Source organism: Nicrophorus vespilloides, unplaced genomic scaffold, assembly GCF_001412225.1.
Source record: "Nicrophorus vespilloides isolate i.1.1-1 unplaced genomic scaffold, Nicve_v1.0, whole genome shotgun sequence".
Taxonomy (NCBI): Eukaryota; Metazoa; Arthropoda; class Insecta; order Coleoptera; family Silphidae; genus Nicrophorus; species Nicrophorus vespilloides.
The window spans coordinates 128,836-144,288 of record NW_017100083.1 but is presented as its reverse complement, the minus strand read 5'-3'; the positions used below and the strand labels follow the sequence as shown (position 1 = coordinate 144,288).

General features: G+C 27.6%; 1 protein-coding gene across 1 annotated transcript in view; it reads left to right on the top strand.

The window, feature by feature from the left end:
• Positions 1-848: 848 nt before the first annotated feature.
• Positions 849-15,453, top strand: part of LOC108567014 — a 29,465-nt gene continuing 14,860 nt past the window's right edge. Inside the window, exon 1 of the mRNA XM_017927196.1 lies at positions 849-1,062. The gene's annotated coding sequence lies outside the window, so the exon portion shown is untranslated. The remainder of the gene's footprint in view (positions 1,063-15,453) is intronic.

Here is a 15,453-nt window from a genome sequence, read left to right as displayed (position 1 = left end):
CAAAACAAACTTTTTTGAAATGAATAATTTGAGAGTTTTGACAAAATTTATTTCAATGAATGAATGAAAAATATTGAAAAAAAGAATTAAAAATTCATCGCTTGATTTCTTCACAATTAAAAATTTAATTTAATACAGAATAGTGCAATTTCCGAAAGTTAAGCAATTTTCAATAAAAAATTTGGATTTTTTTTAATTATACATAAGTATTGAATGTACTTGAATATTTGTCAAGAAATCATAAGAAATATATGACTAAATATACCATTTTTTCCTCTGTTAAAGTCCAATATAAATATATGAATGGAAATACCCGATCCCAGTTAAATTAGCAAAAACCACTTATTAAATTCTCGATCAAATGAACAATAAAAACATAAGGATAATCTATTTGGAATCGCGCAGAAGTTTAACGCTAAGAGAGAAAATTTCGAGCGGAAAAAAATGGGTTAATAGAAAAGAGCGGTGAAAGAGAGGAAAAATTCTTAGCAGTAAAAAAAAATCGTATTTTTTTCTCTAATTCCTCCTTAATTAAAAAATTGACGGGTCATTTCTTTTCTTGCTGCCGTTTCTTTCCTATTTTTTATACACATTTTGTTAAGTGCTATGTATTAGTTTCAAGAAAGGAAATGTGTGTGTGTTTGCTACGAGTCCTTCCTACTACTTCCTCTGCGGATTCTGTGAATGGGTTTGGAAAAGAAATGGATGAGTGTTCTCTCTCTCTAAATGTGTGTGTGTGTGTATGTATATATAATTTATGTGAGTGTGTGTGTGAGGATTTGAGGCTGGTTCTTCCCCTTCTTAAACACCTCCTAGTGCACCTAGTTGTTATAAGTATGTGAGAAGCGGTGACCAAGGCGAGTCTCGTGCTTGAACCGGAGGATCTTCTTCGGTAGTCGCGAACACAAGAGGTGTTACTTCTGCTGCTGCCGCCGCTTTCGGTGTTTCAAGTGCAAGGACGTTTCAGGACGCGAAGGACGCAACGTTACGACACCAAATCCTATTCTCATCTCAGTTATTATTTCACTTTTTTTGTTGCTAAAGGATTTCAATAAACAATAGGTAAGTTTAAGGCCAACAAAATTAAATCTTTTTAAACAAAAGGATTTTCAATATCAAAATTTGCAATTGAATTTACAAAACTAATTAACATTTTACAAAAAAATAACAAGAAATTAGTTACAATTATTTCTTTATTTTTAACGAAAAATATTAAAACTTGATAATATCCATTTAATATTAGTATTAAAACAAAATATTTTTTTGTTTATTTTTTATAAAAGTAATTTATCAATAAAATTTTAGAAACATTGAAAAAAAATGCGATTAATACAAAAAATATTAATCAGAAAATAAACGTAATTCTTAATGAAAATTATTGATACAATTTTTCAAATTTGAAAATGTAGACAAATTATTTATTAAATTTTTAATGGAAATTAAGATAATTTTAAACTTTTTAGAAAAACTAATTTAGAAAAGTTGCATAAAACAATATTTGTTATTAAAATATTCTGGTCTGCTTCCAATTATTAATTATACACCTTTTAATAAGCATTTAATCGTTGATTTATTTGTTTCAATTTAAAAAAATACATTTTACAAGATCCATGTTAATTCAATATTAATTAAAATAATTACAGATAAATTATACGATTTTACGACCGTTTTATTAATTCCTTAACGAGCTTCCAGCTCTTAATTGAAATTGTGAACAAATATTAAAAAACAAGCCAGTTGATTCAAATTTATAAGTATTAGAATGTATTTAAAAAAAATATTTTTTTTAGTAAAAAATAAAAATTGTTACTATATAATTTCAGCTGAAATTATTATTATTTGGTGTCATTTTGTAGAAACTTCTGATTTATTGTTTAGAAAATTAAAAAAATAAATAAAAACTTGATTTTCTACAAATTACAACGAGATTTGCTCTATTAAAATCATTTATTTGTTGCTTCATTTTTGGTTCAAATTAACTTACTTTTCTTTATATATTATAAATTCTAAAAGTGGAATCATTATTATTTGGTTTTTATGTGTAGAAACTTTTCATTTATTGTTTGGGAAATTTAAGAATTAAAATATAAACTCGATTTGCTACAACCTCAATACAACTAGTTTTTCATTACTTTCCATCATTGTCTTTATAATAAGTAACATATATTAAATATTTTATGATGCTTTTAAGAATGTGCATATTTTTTTAATAGATTTAATTTGAAAATTATTACTAAATAAAAATTAAATGTTAAGATTAATTCAATTATAAAATAACACGTTTATGTTATTTTATAATTGAATTACATTTTTTGTTTTCATTAGAAAAGAAGTTCAAAACGGATTAACCTTCGACCTATTTAAGCAATAAACAAGTAAATTATGTTTGTCTATATTAGAAATGATAAATACTTATAAAATTACAACTTTATAAAGTAACAAAGTAAAGAGTTAATTCTTAAGAAAACAAATTTTAAAGAATGATCAAATAAAATTAAGCAACTTTTTGTTGGTCACATAACATATGTTATTTTGGTATGTTTTTTTACTGTTAGTCTGAATATGACCTATTTAAATTGTGGAATGGTACATCAATACCTCTCATAGTGCGGCTTCGATTAGTCCGGATTCACTATAGTCCGGTTTGAAAATTTAAAAAAAAACTAAATTTTAATTGACAAAATAAAAATAAATTTTAACATCTTCCATTAGTCCGATTACACGTACTATTTGAGGTATTGATGTGTAAAAGAAATTTAAAAAAATAGCCTTAATATGTGACAAGTTTTCAACTAAAGTAAATTATGTATAATAACTTTAAAACAAATAAATTATGTACAAATTATATGAATGAAATACAGGTAGAAAATATGGAAAAAATAGTCATTTGAATGGTACAACAATACCTCTCATAGTGCGGCTTCGATTATTCCGGATTCACTACAGTCCGGTTTGAAAATTCAGAAAAAAAAAACTAAATTTTAACATCCTCGATTAGTCCGAATACACGCACTTAATAGTGCGGTATTGGTGTATAAAATAAATTTAAAAAAATAGCCTTAATATGTGACAAGTTTTCAATCAAAGTAAATTATGTACAATAACTTAAAACAAATAAATTATGTACAAATTATATGAATTAAATACAGGTAGAAACCCCTTTTTAAATTAGAGACCTTTGCGAAATTGATTTTTTATTAAATAATACGAATATAAAAGTCTATAAATAGAATCAAAAAAGTTTGTTTTTGCAAAAAAAAAGAAGGACATTGACCTAATATACATTAAAAATCATTGCTAATTATAAATTGATATCGTAACAAAAGCATATAAAATCTGTTTAATACACAAACTTGTTTTTATTAATAAAACTGCACTTGCACTGCTAAAATCATTACGAATCGGCGGGATTTTCGAAACACGGTTTCTCTTAATGCGAATTTAAAGTAAATTTCACGAAACCTTGAACATTTCAATTAATTTTAATGAATCGTAAATTTTATAGGATATATCTCGATTTTTTAGTATCATTTCATCCACTCAGTTATGAATGTGAAACGCATTAAAATATAGGGCATTTCGAAAAAGAATTTTTACGAAAATAATTCGCGATTCTAATTGGAAATGTGTGATTGCGATAAATCCGTTAAGACGAGTTCTTGGTTCATCGTTTCATAACTTTTATCTAATGATCAGCTTCTACCATAACCGAAATACTAATTGCTGGTAATTTACGAAGAAAATCTTCGTTTGTCAATTAACATTCTTGATAATAGTATGTGCTGTGCAGTGCAGTGTGTATCTATTTTCTTTTCACGCAATTGCGAATTGCATACAGTACTGGATTCGGATCTGCTAATCTCTCTGGATAAATATATGGTACAGTGTATATGTTAACTGGTTATTGACCATTTGGTACTTCAACCTACTTACGCACATCTTCCGAGGCATAAATATTGAAAGTGAGAACATAACTTCAAAGGAAATTAAATAATTTCGTTCCTTTACAAAAGTAAACACTTTAACAAAAATAAATTTGTCTTTTTCTCAAAAAAAAAAATATAATTTACGTAATTACCTGTAATTTTACAAGAGTTTTCGCTTTGAACTAATCACAAAGTATTTATTTCATTGTCAACAATTTAGTGATTACAACCAAACATAATTATTTATAAAATTTCTTACGATATTTCACTTGAACATATCACAACAATCTTTATGTTTAATATGATAATTTGAATAGCATTAAGACTTGTTACTAAACAAAATGTTTAAATTAGTTCAAAGTCTTAGCAAACATAATATCTATTTCTTTTTTGCCAAAATTTTTCAATAAATATTATTACTAATTTAGTTTTATACTAAATATATATCATTCATTCAATTAAAATCAATTGCTTCTTATAAACGTTAATACACCAATACTTCGCATAGTGCGGTTTCGATCAGTGCCGATTCACTATAGTACAGTTTGAAAATTTCAAAACAAACTACATTTGATAATTTAAAGTCTTCGATTAGTCCGGTTTCAAGCAGTGCGTACTAGGCGAAAGATCAATAAATATCATTATTAAATTGATTTTCATATACAGGAAAAACTCAACCAGTGTACCTACCTCTCAATAAAACTTGTTATATAAGTATAATACGTGAAATGCCTTATTACGAAATAAGTACTGTTCACTTTGCTATTGGCAATTTACAATTTTACTGCCTCCAGACTGAAGAAAATATACATGATTCTTGGTTATTACGTTATTACTTTCTTCTATTCCAAGTTTAGTTAGTCTTTTTTCTATTCTACGTTATTAATCAAGTGTTTTGTACAATTTTAATTTAAAACCTATAATAAATTATTTTTTTTCATTTTTGATTATCTGATAATCTTAAAATTTATTTACATATTTTAATCATAGAAAAAAAAAGGTTTTGATTTTAAATTTATTATAAAATTTACAAAGCTTTATATTTCTTATAAAATATTTGATTCATAAGTTCAAAAATTTATAATTTTGCATAACGTTTACCAATTCTATTACGAAATATAGTTTCTATTAAGAATTTATTGATTTTTTTTCAAAATTTTGTCTTAATAAAATATGGATGATTTTCTATTGTTACGTTATTAGAAAGTGTCAAATTAATAAATAACTTTTCAAATATGTGTTTGATATAGTTTCTACAATTAAAATTAAAAAATCTATAGTATTATGTATAAAATCCTTATATTTCCTGTAAATATTTTCATCCAAAATTTTTTTTTTATAAAATAGAATTTGTATGATTATAAACGTAATTAATTCGAATTCTATAATAAAAGTTCAGTATACTTTTTAATTACATGTTGTTTATTAGTAAATTGCAAATATACTTATACTTTTTGAAAACCTTTAATTGAAAACCAAATTGATTTAAATCTTACTTCATTGAAACTTTAATTAATTTTACTACATTTTGACAATTACAACATTATTACAAAATTAGTACAAAATATTGTTGTTTTCAATGAAAATTTTTGTTTCTACATTTTAATGATCAATTTATTTGTAATAAAAAGTATAAAAAAAATGTTGATCTTGTAAAGTGGTGAATACATTTGATTTAATACACAAAACGAGTAAAAAAGTTAATATTGAAATGCATCAATTTTTGCTAAGAAAATTTGCGGCTTTACGAACCACTGATTTTCCACCAGCTACCGTAAGTGAAGATCTCTCAATGCAAGAAACACGGTAATACGATACGGCCTACGAATTTGCACTTCTGATGGTAATAATCATGTGATAGAACGAAGTATGAAGAAAACAAGAAGCAAAAAAAAGCGAAACGCCGATGCTTAACACCGTGCAATTATCTTAATTAATTAATTGGTGTGCTCTTAATGTAATTTAAATTAATTTCAATCTATTTATTTCTCCGACAGATATGAGCTGCTGCAGGACGTAATACCTGGTATTTTGCAGACAGACATCGTTCATTGCTAGTAGGAAACGAGCTACAATCATTTTTCAATTAATTTCGTTGCTGCCTCATCTTCTACATTTTTTTTTGTCTCATAGACATTTAATTCGTTTCATCTATAAGAGAGAAAAAAAATAATAGTAATGAGTGTTGCTAATTGAAACAACTTTGTGTGGTTATTGAAACCGTTGACCTTCAGATCCTTCAGTCATCTGTTCTAAACACACAATTAATTTAAAACAAATAGTTTAACTAGTATTATTGACAATTTTCAATTTCAATGCCAATTTTTCAATTAATTCTTTATTTTATTTTATACATGATTAAATTATTTATTAATTTTTACAATTTCTTGAAATTCTCTAGTTAAAAGAGTTTAGTGACAATTTTCAAATATAAATCAGGTGTAGTCACCATTATTTTTACAATAAAATTTCTTGTCACATTTTGCCAAGTGGAATCCTTTAGAAGCTTAAGAAAACACAAAGCTTGTAGCTAAAAAAATGGATGATTTACATTGTGTTTACGTAATGAATGGTTACGTGAGTGAGCATTAACTTTCGTGATGGAGTCTTTAAAGTTTAACGAGTCGTTGATCCTCGAATAGCTGTAACTATAGCCATTGGCAAAATTTCGCAGGAAGACTGCATTATTTCGCATTTGCATACTAATTATTGCAGCCGCGAAAAAAGCGCCTCTAATGGGACGAACCTATTACAGCAAGCCACTTTTATTACAGCCATTGCCTTCAATCAACGTGATAATAAATCATGATTTCGAGAGAAACGATCCTTCAGTAATGAGCGTGTATCAAAAGATGCGATTTGCGTATCGAAATTAATTAAGCATTTTGCATGTTGAAACATACAAGTCCCGTTTGCATTTATCCACATTTAGATAACTTTTTTTAAGGCTCGTGCTATGATCTAAAGACATCAGAATGAAAAAAAGAAACTGTCATAGTTAATAGGTACGTTTTACATCCTCTAACTTAGTATTAGATTTAATTTGGCGCTGCTTCGGGCTAATTTCGTGTTTAATCGAGTTTTATCTATGATTAGATTTACATAATTATGTCATTTAATTATAACATTTATTATATTTAGATTTAGTTAATTTATTTAGATGATAGATATTTAATGTATTAATGATACACATTCAGTAATTTATATATTAATTATAACCTATAAATATTTACATAATAATAGTTATCAAAATTAATTAGAATGTTCTATTTGTGAAATTTTTGTACAAAACATCTTTTATTGTGTTATTATTTTTTTATTTATTAATCACTATCGGATCTTCATTTCACAAAGATCTTTATTATTATTGATACTAATTTTCAGAGATTGTCAGCATTGTCATAGATTTTCAGAGACTGACAAAAGTTGTCGGGGATTGTCAAATGTCAGAATGAAAGATACTGTCTAAAATTGTCAAAAATTAACGGTTATTGACAGATACTATTCAATATAATGAAACATTATCATATATAGTCAAAGATAGTCAGATATAGTCGGAGATAGTCAGAGATAATCATAGATAGTCAGAGATAATCAGAGATAGTCATAGATAGTCAGAGATAGTCAAAAATANGATATCAAAGATAGTCAAAGATAGTCAAATACAGTCAGAGATAGTCATAGATAGTCAGGGATAGTCAAATACAGTATGAGATAGTAAGGGGTTGTCAGAAATTATTGCAAATTTTTAAAAATTGACAAAGATTTTATAAAATTAAATTTGTCTTGAGTTTTTAAACGAATTTGTATAATTTTTTTTTAATTTTTCAAAGATTATGAGAAAATGTCAAAGATTCTCAAAAATTGGTAAATATTTACGTTGTTTATGAATTTGTTTATACAATATGTTTGTATTTGTCAACAAATATCGGATATTCTCAGAAATTATAAGAGATTTTCGCAGATTGTCAGAGATGTATGAATTTGTATGAATTAATTAGATTTTTTCTAAAATTGCCAAAAAATAATCGAAGATTGTCAAAAGTTGTCAGAAATTGTTAAAGTTTCAAAACTATTATATTTTGATTGTGTTTACTTCTTACATTAAAAGAACTAAAATACTTGAACTCTTCATAATTGGATCTGTTAAATAATATTAATTGATATGTTTCTTTCCTTAGTTACTTTATACATCTATATTATTATGAGATTATCCTTAATTTTGTACATCCTCAAGTACAAAGACCGCGGCGTAGAGTCCTTTGATTTTGTATTCCATGAAGTAAAATATAATCATTATCCTTACAAATGATGAGCTACAGGCGTTACTTCGCATTTAAAAGTCCGAAATGCAACGGATTTTTAATTAATCGCGAGAAATGATTAAGTTTCTTCCCTCCACGCGATTTATTTAATTACAATATTCAGGTGCGATTAGTCTTAATAATTGCATGCGTGACACTTTACACAGGTATGACAAGAGCTCTTAATGTTCCTTCATTTTCCATCCAATCTTTCTCTCTCTCTCCTCCACACCAAAAACTTCAACGTAATTCCGAAGCCAAAACGTTTCACTTAAGAAGCTGCAATCATTGCGCATTCATTCGAAATTGTTGATTTTTTATTTTTTCTTGTTGCTTCTCCTTCTTGCACGTATATTGTAATTTTCGCATTCCATTTTTGGACTTACGACAAAGTATCGCCACTTAAATACGCGACAGACGTAACGTTGTTATTCGCAATGAACTTGCTACTTTATAACTAGCGTTTTAACATAGAACTTATGCACACATGTACTAATTTTTCAACTCCTCTTTTCTAGGACAGAACAGTAAAAGAACACACGCGGAAGGTTGAGGAGGAATGTCAGAAAAGAAACGGAACTAACCAAAAAAAATAAATGTACGTGCAAGACGCGCGCGACACATTGTTTATGAATAAAATTCAAATTAAACGTATCCTAAATAATTATTATAGGAACAGTTACAACACTCTTCAGAATTTTAAATAAACAAACATCTTGCACCTCCTCACATACAACTTGGCACATAAACTTCTGCATTTCTCTTATTCGAATCGTTAAATGAATTTTATTTAGAACACCGGCTGTCATTAATACTTTATATTTTACGAAAGTTAAGCAATCCGTATAACGGAAAGTACTTGAATGATGATAAATAGAATTACAACTAAGAGAATAGAGTCAAATATTTATATTGAAAATTTCCATACATTATTTAGTTTTTGTATTGTCTAAAAATATATTTGAAATAATCATATAATCAGGTGATTATATGATTATTTTGGAATGACTGGGATTTGTCTAAAATTCTTTGAAAATGTTTAATATTGTCAGACATTTTCATTGATTTTGAGTTATTTGACTAAATTGTTTTAGATTATCTGAATTTGTCTGAAATTATCCAAGATTGTCTAAGTTTGCCTAAGATTGTCTAAGATTTTCCAAAATTGTCTGAAATTCTAAGAGATTATCTAAGATAATAAATAAGAGATTATTCGCTGATTCTCAGAAGTTGTCTGAATTTTATGAAATTATATACGATTATATAAATTTGTTTGTGTTTATTTAAAATTTGTTTGAGATTGTTCTAGATTGTCGGAAATTGTCTGAATTATCAGAAGATTATCTGAAATTACATCGGATGTTAAAAATAATCAGAGACTAACTAGGATTAGGAGATAATCTATAGATAATTACTAACTATAGATAACTCTAAATACATATAAATTGTAATAGATCTCTAATGGCAAGAACATTTCATAAATCAAAATATGATTTTAAAACACAAGCATGCTTCAATAACTGGAATGCTTTAAAGATTGATGTCCAAGTATACGTGTACCTCCTGCACGGCCGTAAATGTCAGCGACTTTAAATTGAGTTGTAAACTAGGATGAATAGTCCAGTTTCACCATTTTTTTTTTAAACTCTTCTTCACTCTTTGTTTCCACCTTAATTTGTAGTTCGAAATACGCCGTCCGCTCGTAAAATCAGAAGAAGAAAAGAAAAATTATTATTATAATTATCATTTACAGCGCACATCAAAGAAAAATAACGCCGCATTCCATTAAAACAAATACATTTTCATTAACGAAGTTGCGTTTAAATGCAAATTGGACCGAACGAATCGAATTTAATTACGAGCTAATTGCGTGAAAACCTTTTTTTTTTCGTTAGCCTCAACGCAAATAGAGTGGAAATGTCATGTAAATCATTTTCTCTGGGTCGTTTTATTTTCATTTTTGCTTCTTCCGTTGTTGGGAAAGTTTCCATTGATTAATATCAGTGTTTTGTTGCTTTCTCGATCATTAAGTAATTGATGGTGAAGATAACAAGAGCAGTGTCGAATTCAATGGAAGAGATGAGACGTGTGTTTCCTTTTACGACGGTTAATAATATAACGCGACGGCGCAGTCGTTGCATAATCCGCGCTTACTAAATTGATTGATAATTTGAATTTTAATCAATCAATCGGCAAAGGCGATGTTGAATAATTGTCTCACGTCTCTCGTTCATTGCGCGAAGCTCTACGGATCTCGTGTTTTATTCATGCCTGTACGTTGACTCACAATGAGACTAGATTAATTTCAAGTTTCCTTCAGGATTAATTAATGGTTTTACAGGATTTTTTATTCTCCACTTCCCTTCAACACGTTCAAAATCTGACGTCCAATTACCTTGTTCAATAAATTAACAAAATTATGTAATATGAAATCCATTTAAACTATTTTTTTTAAATTTACTTTTTTTTAATTAATTTGTTACATTTTTATAGATGTTCATCCAAAAACCTTTATTCGTGAAATCACATAATTATATAAAACTTGTTACTTGTTACAGTGTATAAAAAAATCAAATTTTGCCATTTATTTTATAATAAACGTTCATCCTTTCATGTTTTCAAATTGATGATGAGAAAATAGAGTTTGTCCAAAGTTTTATTAGATAATCTAATCCATTTACTTTATCAATTTATAAAATTATCTAATATGAAGAGAATTACGTTTTCTAATTTAATTTTAACAAACTTGTTAAATATATAAAGATTTAACAAACTTGTTAAATTATTCCATTAGAAAATTATTTATTTTTGCTAGATATTAAACTAGTACCAATTATATTTAACGGACTTTCCTAATGCGTCAAGCGGTTTGAAATCAGGCCAGTCCACAGTGCGTGACAACCTTTAGTTTTGTTTTATCTTAAATGAATAAATTGATTAATTCGATAATTTGATGGAAGCAAAGTTGTTCCCATGATATGTGTAATTGAAAGTACTACTACTTTGCATTAAGCTTATTTTATTCTATAATCTAAATCAAAATCATCTTATTAACTCAATAGTATTACAAATGATGAAGACTTGAAAATTTTAAATTAAAATTTTGTAATTTTTATTACATATTTTTTAAATTACAAACAATTATCCTTAAGGACGTTTCTATGGTTATGAATAATTAAAACAGATTTTTAAAAATTTCATAAAACAATAATTTATTTTAAATTATTCAAATTAATAAAAAGTCAAAAGAAACAAATTTATATAAATTTGAGTTATTTTTTGTATATTTTAAAGAATTACCCATAAGACAAGAATAAATGTCATTTTTCTAGTAATAATGCCAATTAAAGTTTAAATGGTTATTATTTACAAAGATCTAAATTTAAAAAAAAAAATATAAAAAAAACTTATTTTACACGGTTGAAATTAATGGAAAAATATAAGAACAAACCAAATTTAATAAATTTGGGTTAAGTAATTTGAAAATTTATTTTAATACAAGTTTTTACATAACAATTTTTTCATATGTTAAATATGACAAGACTCATTTTTTTTAGTAATAATACAAACGTTTCTATGATTATTATTATTATAATATTTACAAGGATCTAGATTAAAAGAGATCATAAACAAGTAACTTCTATTAAAGTATTCAAATTTATAGAAGGCATAAAAACAAACCAAATTTAACATAAAACAATTATGTTATCATTACATAAGAAATCCATTGTTCTTTATTTTAAGTCCATTCAATAAAATTAGTCTGTGTAGTTTTATTTGGTTATGATTACAATGTTAAATTGGTTAATTTATTTAATGAGGGATAGGTTTTTTAATAGCTAATTCCATTGAATTGATTTGGTCGTGCATAGTTCCGCTTTGAAGCAAAAACAGGGGCTGCACCCTTCGGGCTAAATGTTTATTGTTTGAATGAGCTTAAACTATGTCCTCAAGCCAACCATATAACGTCTGGCATCCTGGGGGAATCGAAAGAACAATGTTATGGTATCAGACGACTTTCCATTTCCACCCATCGAATCGTTCAGCTAGATTTATTTAGCCCAGTAAAATAGTTTAATGGTCGAACGTAATGCTCCGCCACTGCAATTTCTTTCTCGTTTTGATCTCCGAACGTTTTATCACCAATTAGAGTGGAATTGCTGTGCAATTAACATTTATAATTTCAACTTGGGCTTCCGCGTACCGAAACGCGACTCGACGTAACGTAACTTAACGTAACGTAACGTCGCGGATCATTCGTAAACGATTTATGCTGCGCCGTGTTTCTCCCCGGGTGAACAAATATTTTGTATGTGAATAGAGAATGCAGTTTGCATGCTTCCACGTGATTTACGTCCAGACATTTGGAGTCGTGTGCTCTCGATATGTATATATGTACGAGAGTAATTTGTTAACGGGATAAAAATGAGTAGAAAACTACCATCACGTGTGTATTTTGCATTCTCGAAGGCGGTATTCCTCTTTGTAGATACACTACTTTTTTTTGTGAAAACTAATATTCAATCTATTTCACTTAACTTACCCCATGCAAATTCACTCACGTATACCATCATGGTACCATCCATATCATCATTGATCATGAGAGGATGAAGTACCATCCGTGTCATCATTGACGTATCAGTTTGTATAATGATCAATACCTTAATAAACGATAGGACCATGTAGACCATCATGATACCATTCGTGACATCATCAAACATCAGAAGAGGAAGTACCAATTTCTATGATGATCATTACTTTAATAAATAAAACGATTGCATATACCATCATTGTACCATTAGTGTCATCCTCGGCCATCAGAAAGGAGAGTACTAGTTTCTATGATGATCATTACTTTAATAAACAATACGACCACATATACCATCATTGTAGCATTAGTGTCATCATCAACCATCAGAGGAGGATTTACCAGTTTCTATGATGATCATTACTCTTGTAAACTATAAGACCACGTATACCATCATGGTATCATCCGTGTCATCATCAACTATTAGAAAAGGAAGTACTAGTTTCTATGATGATTATAGTACTATCAGTGTCATCACAAACCATCATAAGAAGAAGTACTATGTTAATCATTACTATAATAAACGCTAGTACCATATTACAATTCGAACTCTCCTTTATACCATTACGTAACGATGATTCTCTTATTACGGATTTAATTTAAATTAAACATGATCGAACGGAACGATCGGAGCCTTGGGCCTATTCATTCATTCATCGTTTCTCACGCCTTTTCGGCAAAGCTTCGTGATCTTCGGAGGATTTATCGTCTGCACATATGGAATTAAACGATTGCTCAAATCATTCGCAACAAGAAACGCAACAATCAAAGAAGACCTTCAGACCGAGCGAATACAAATAAACCAACAACAACGAAAAAAAAAATTCTTCACATATTCAAAAATAACGGGATCCTTGGGAAGTTGCAACTTGTAAACCTCTCAGGTCTCTGAACCATTAACATGGAATTATTTTTTTTATTACAAATACATTTGATCGACAAAATTAAAAATTTAGAATCGTAACAACAAAACCTTAAAATTTAGTGTGATTTGAAACTATCAAATAGTGAAAATTTAAATAATTTATACAAAAATTTCTTGTGATTTTCTTTTTAATTTTATACCTGATTTATTTCAAAATTGTTTTTTATATTACTAATTATTTTTTTATAGTTTTTAGATAGTTGCAAATTGTTATTTTTGTCATACAATCAAAAAGTTATAAACCAAAATCTTTCTACTGAAATTCATATTAAATTGATATAATTTGAAATGATAAATCTATTACGACCTTCAAAATAAAATCCATTTATATAAACTCCATTCGCTTATAAAAATGATTCAATTATTTACATCCATCATGTAGATCAAATCAGATAAAATCCATTACATTTTGTCCTGATTTTTTTTACTATTATTTCTATTACTTTATTACCATTGATTGTTAGTAATTATTCAATTGAGAAACATTACTTTCTATTTTTGTCTAATTCATAATATACGAGTATATTAGTAAAATTTATAATCGTTGTAAATTGATTAATTAAAATTAAGTACCTCCATCAATTAGAATGAAAATAAACGTTAATCTTTAATAGTTTTATAGCTTCATACATAAAAGTGTTAAGTATCAACAAAAGTTATTCAAATCTTGTAAAAAAAATATGTAAAATTTATTATTTTCATCACAAAAAATGTAGCAAATTTATAACATTCTATAAAAATATTATATTTGCTCCAGTAAATGTTTCATTTTTTCAATTTTTTCATTTTTTCAGAAAATCTTCCATTAAGTTTTCTGTAACAAAATTCATGTATAATTGCTGAAATTTTTTGGTACAGATCTTTAATATAATAAAGAATACATTTTTCTAATTTAGCTACTAAACTTTTGATAAAATTTTGATAGAAAACTTTTAAAACTGTCGATTAATTATTTAACATGTTAAACGAAATGGATAGCAATGAGGATATCGTTAAAAAGAAGTTCAATTCACATCATTCATTAAGTACAATTTCGATGGAATCTCGAGCCTGTACATGATTGATACCGTCCGGGCAGGCCGATTTGATACTACCGCAATGAAGAAATCCATTCTGTGAGATAACTACAAATCACTTCCCCTGGCTTTATTAATCATCCAACAATGGATAATTGGGCGATCGCGCCGTGATCTGTCTCGGATTACCACTTTTCGTTTGGTCGGTGGCCGCCTTTTTCCCCCCGTTCGTCGTTACGTAATAACACGGTGGCGTCGGTATCGGGATAGATTCTTATTGAAATCGATTGGATTCTAATTGAAACAAATAGAGTAAACCGAAGTTAACAACATGTAAATATAATAAGGAAACCTGGACTCGACACAATATACTTAAAGCTGCAAGGAAGCGAAAATCCTAATCACATTAATCCGTTAGCTCGCAGATTGCGGACCTCAAACGATTTTAATAAACTGCCACGCAATAATCCCAACTAAATGATCCACAATTATTTTCAAATAATACACTACATGTTTGAAGGAATTCCATTCTAAACATTAAGTATTAAACAATTTATAAGATTAAATTTTTCCATCAAATAATTAATACATTAGTTTTAGTTTTAAAGGTAATTTAGTTAAGCAACTTGTGATGCGTATATAAATCGAATCGGAGTGAAATAATGATCATTTACATCAGTTTAACTTTTTTAAG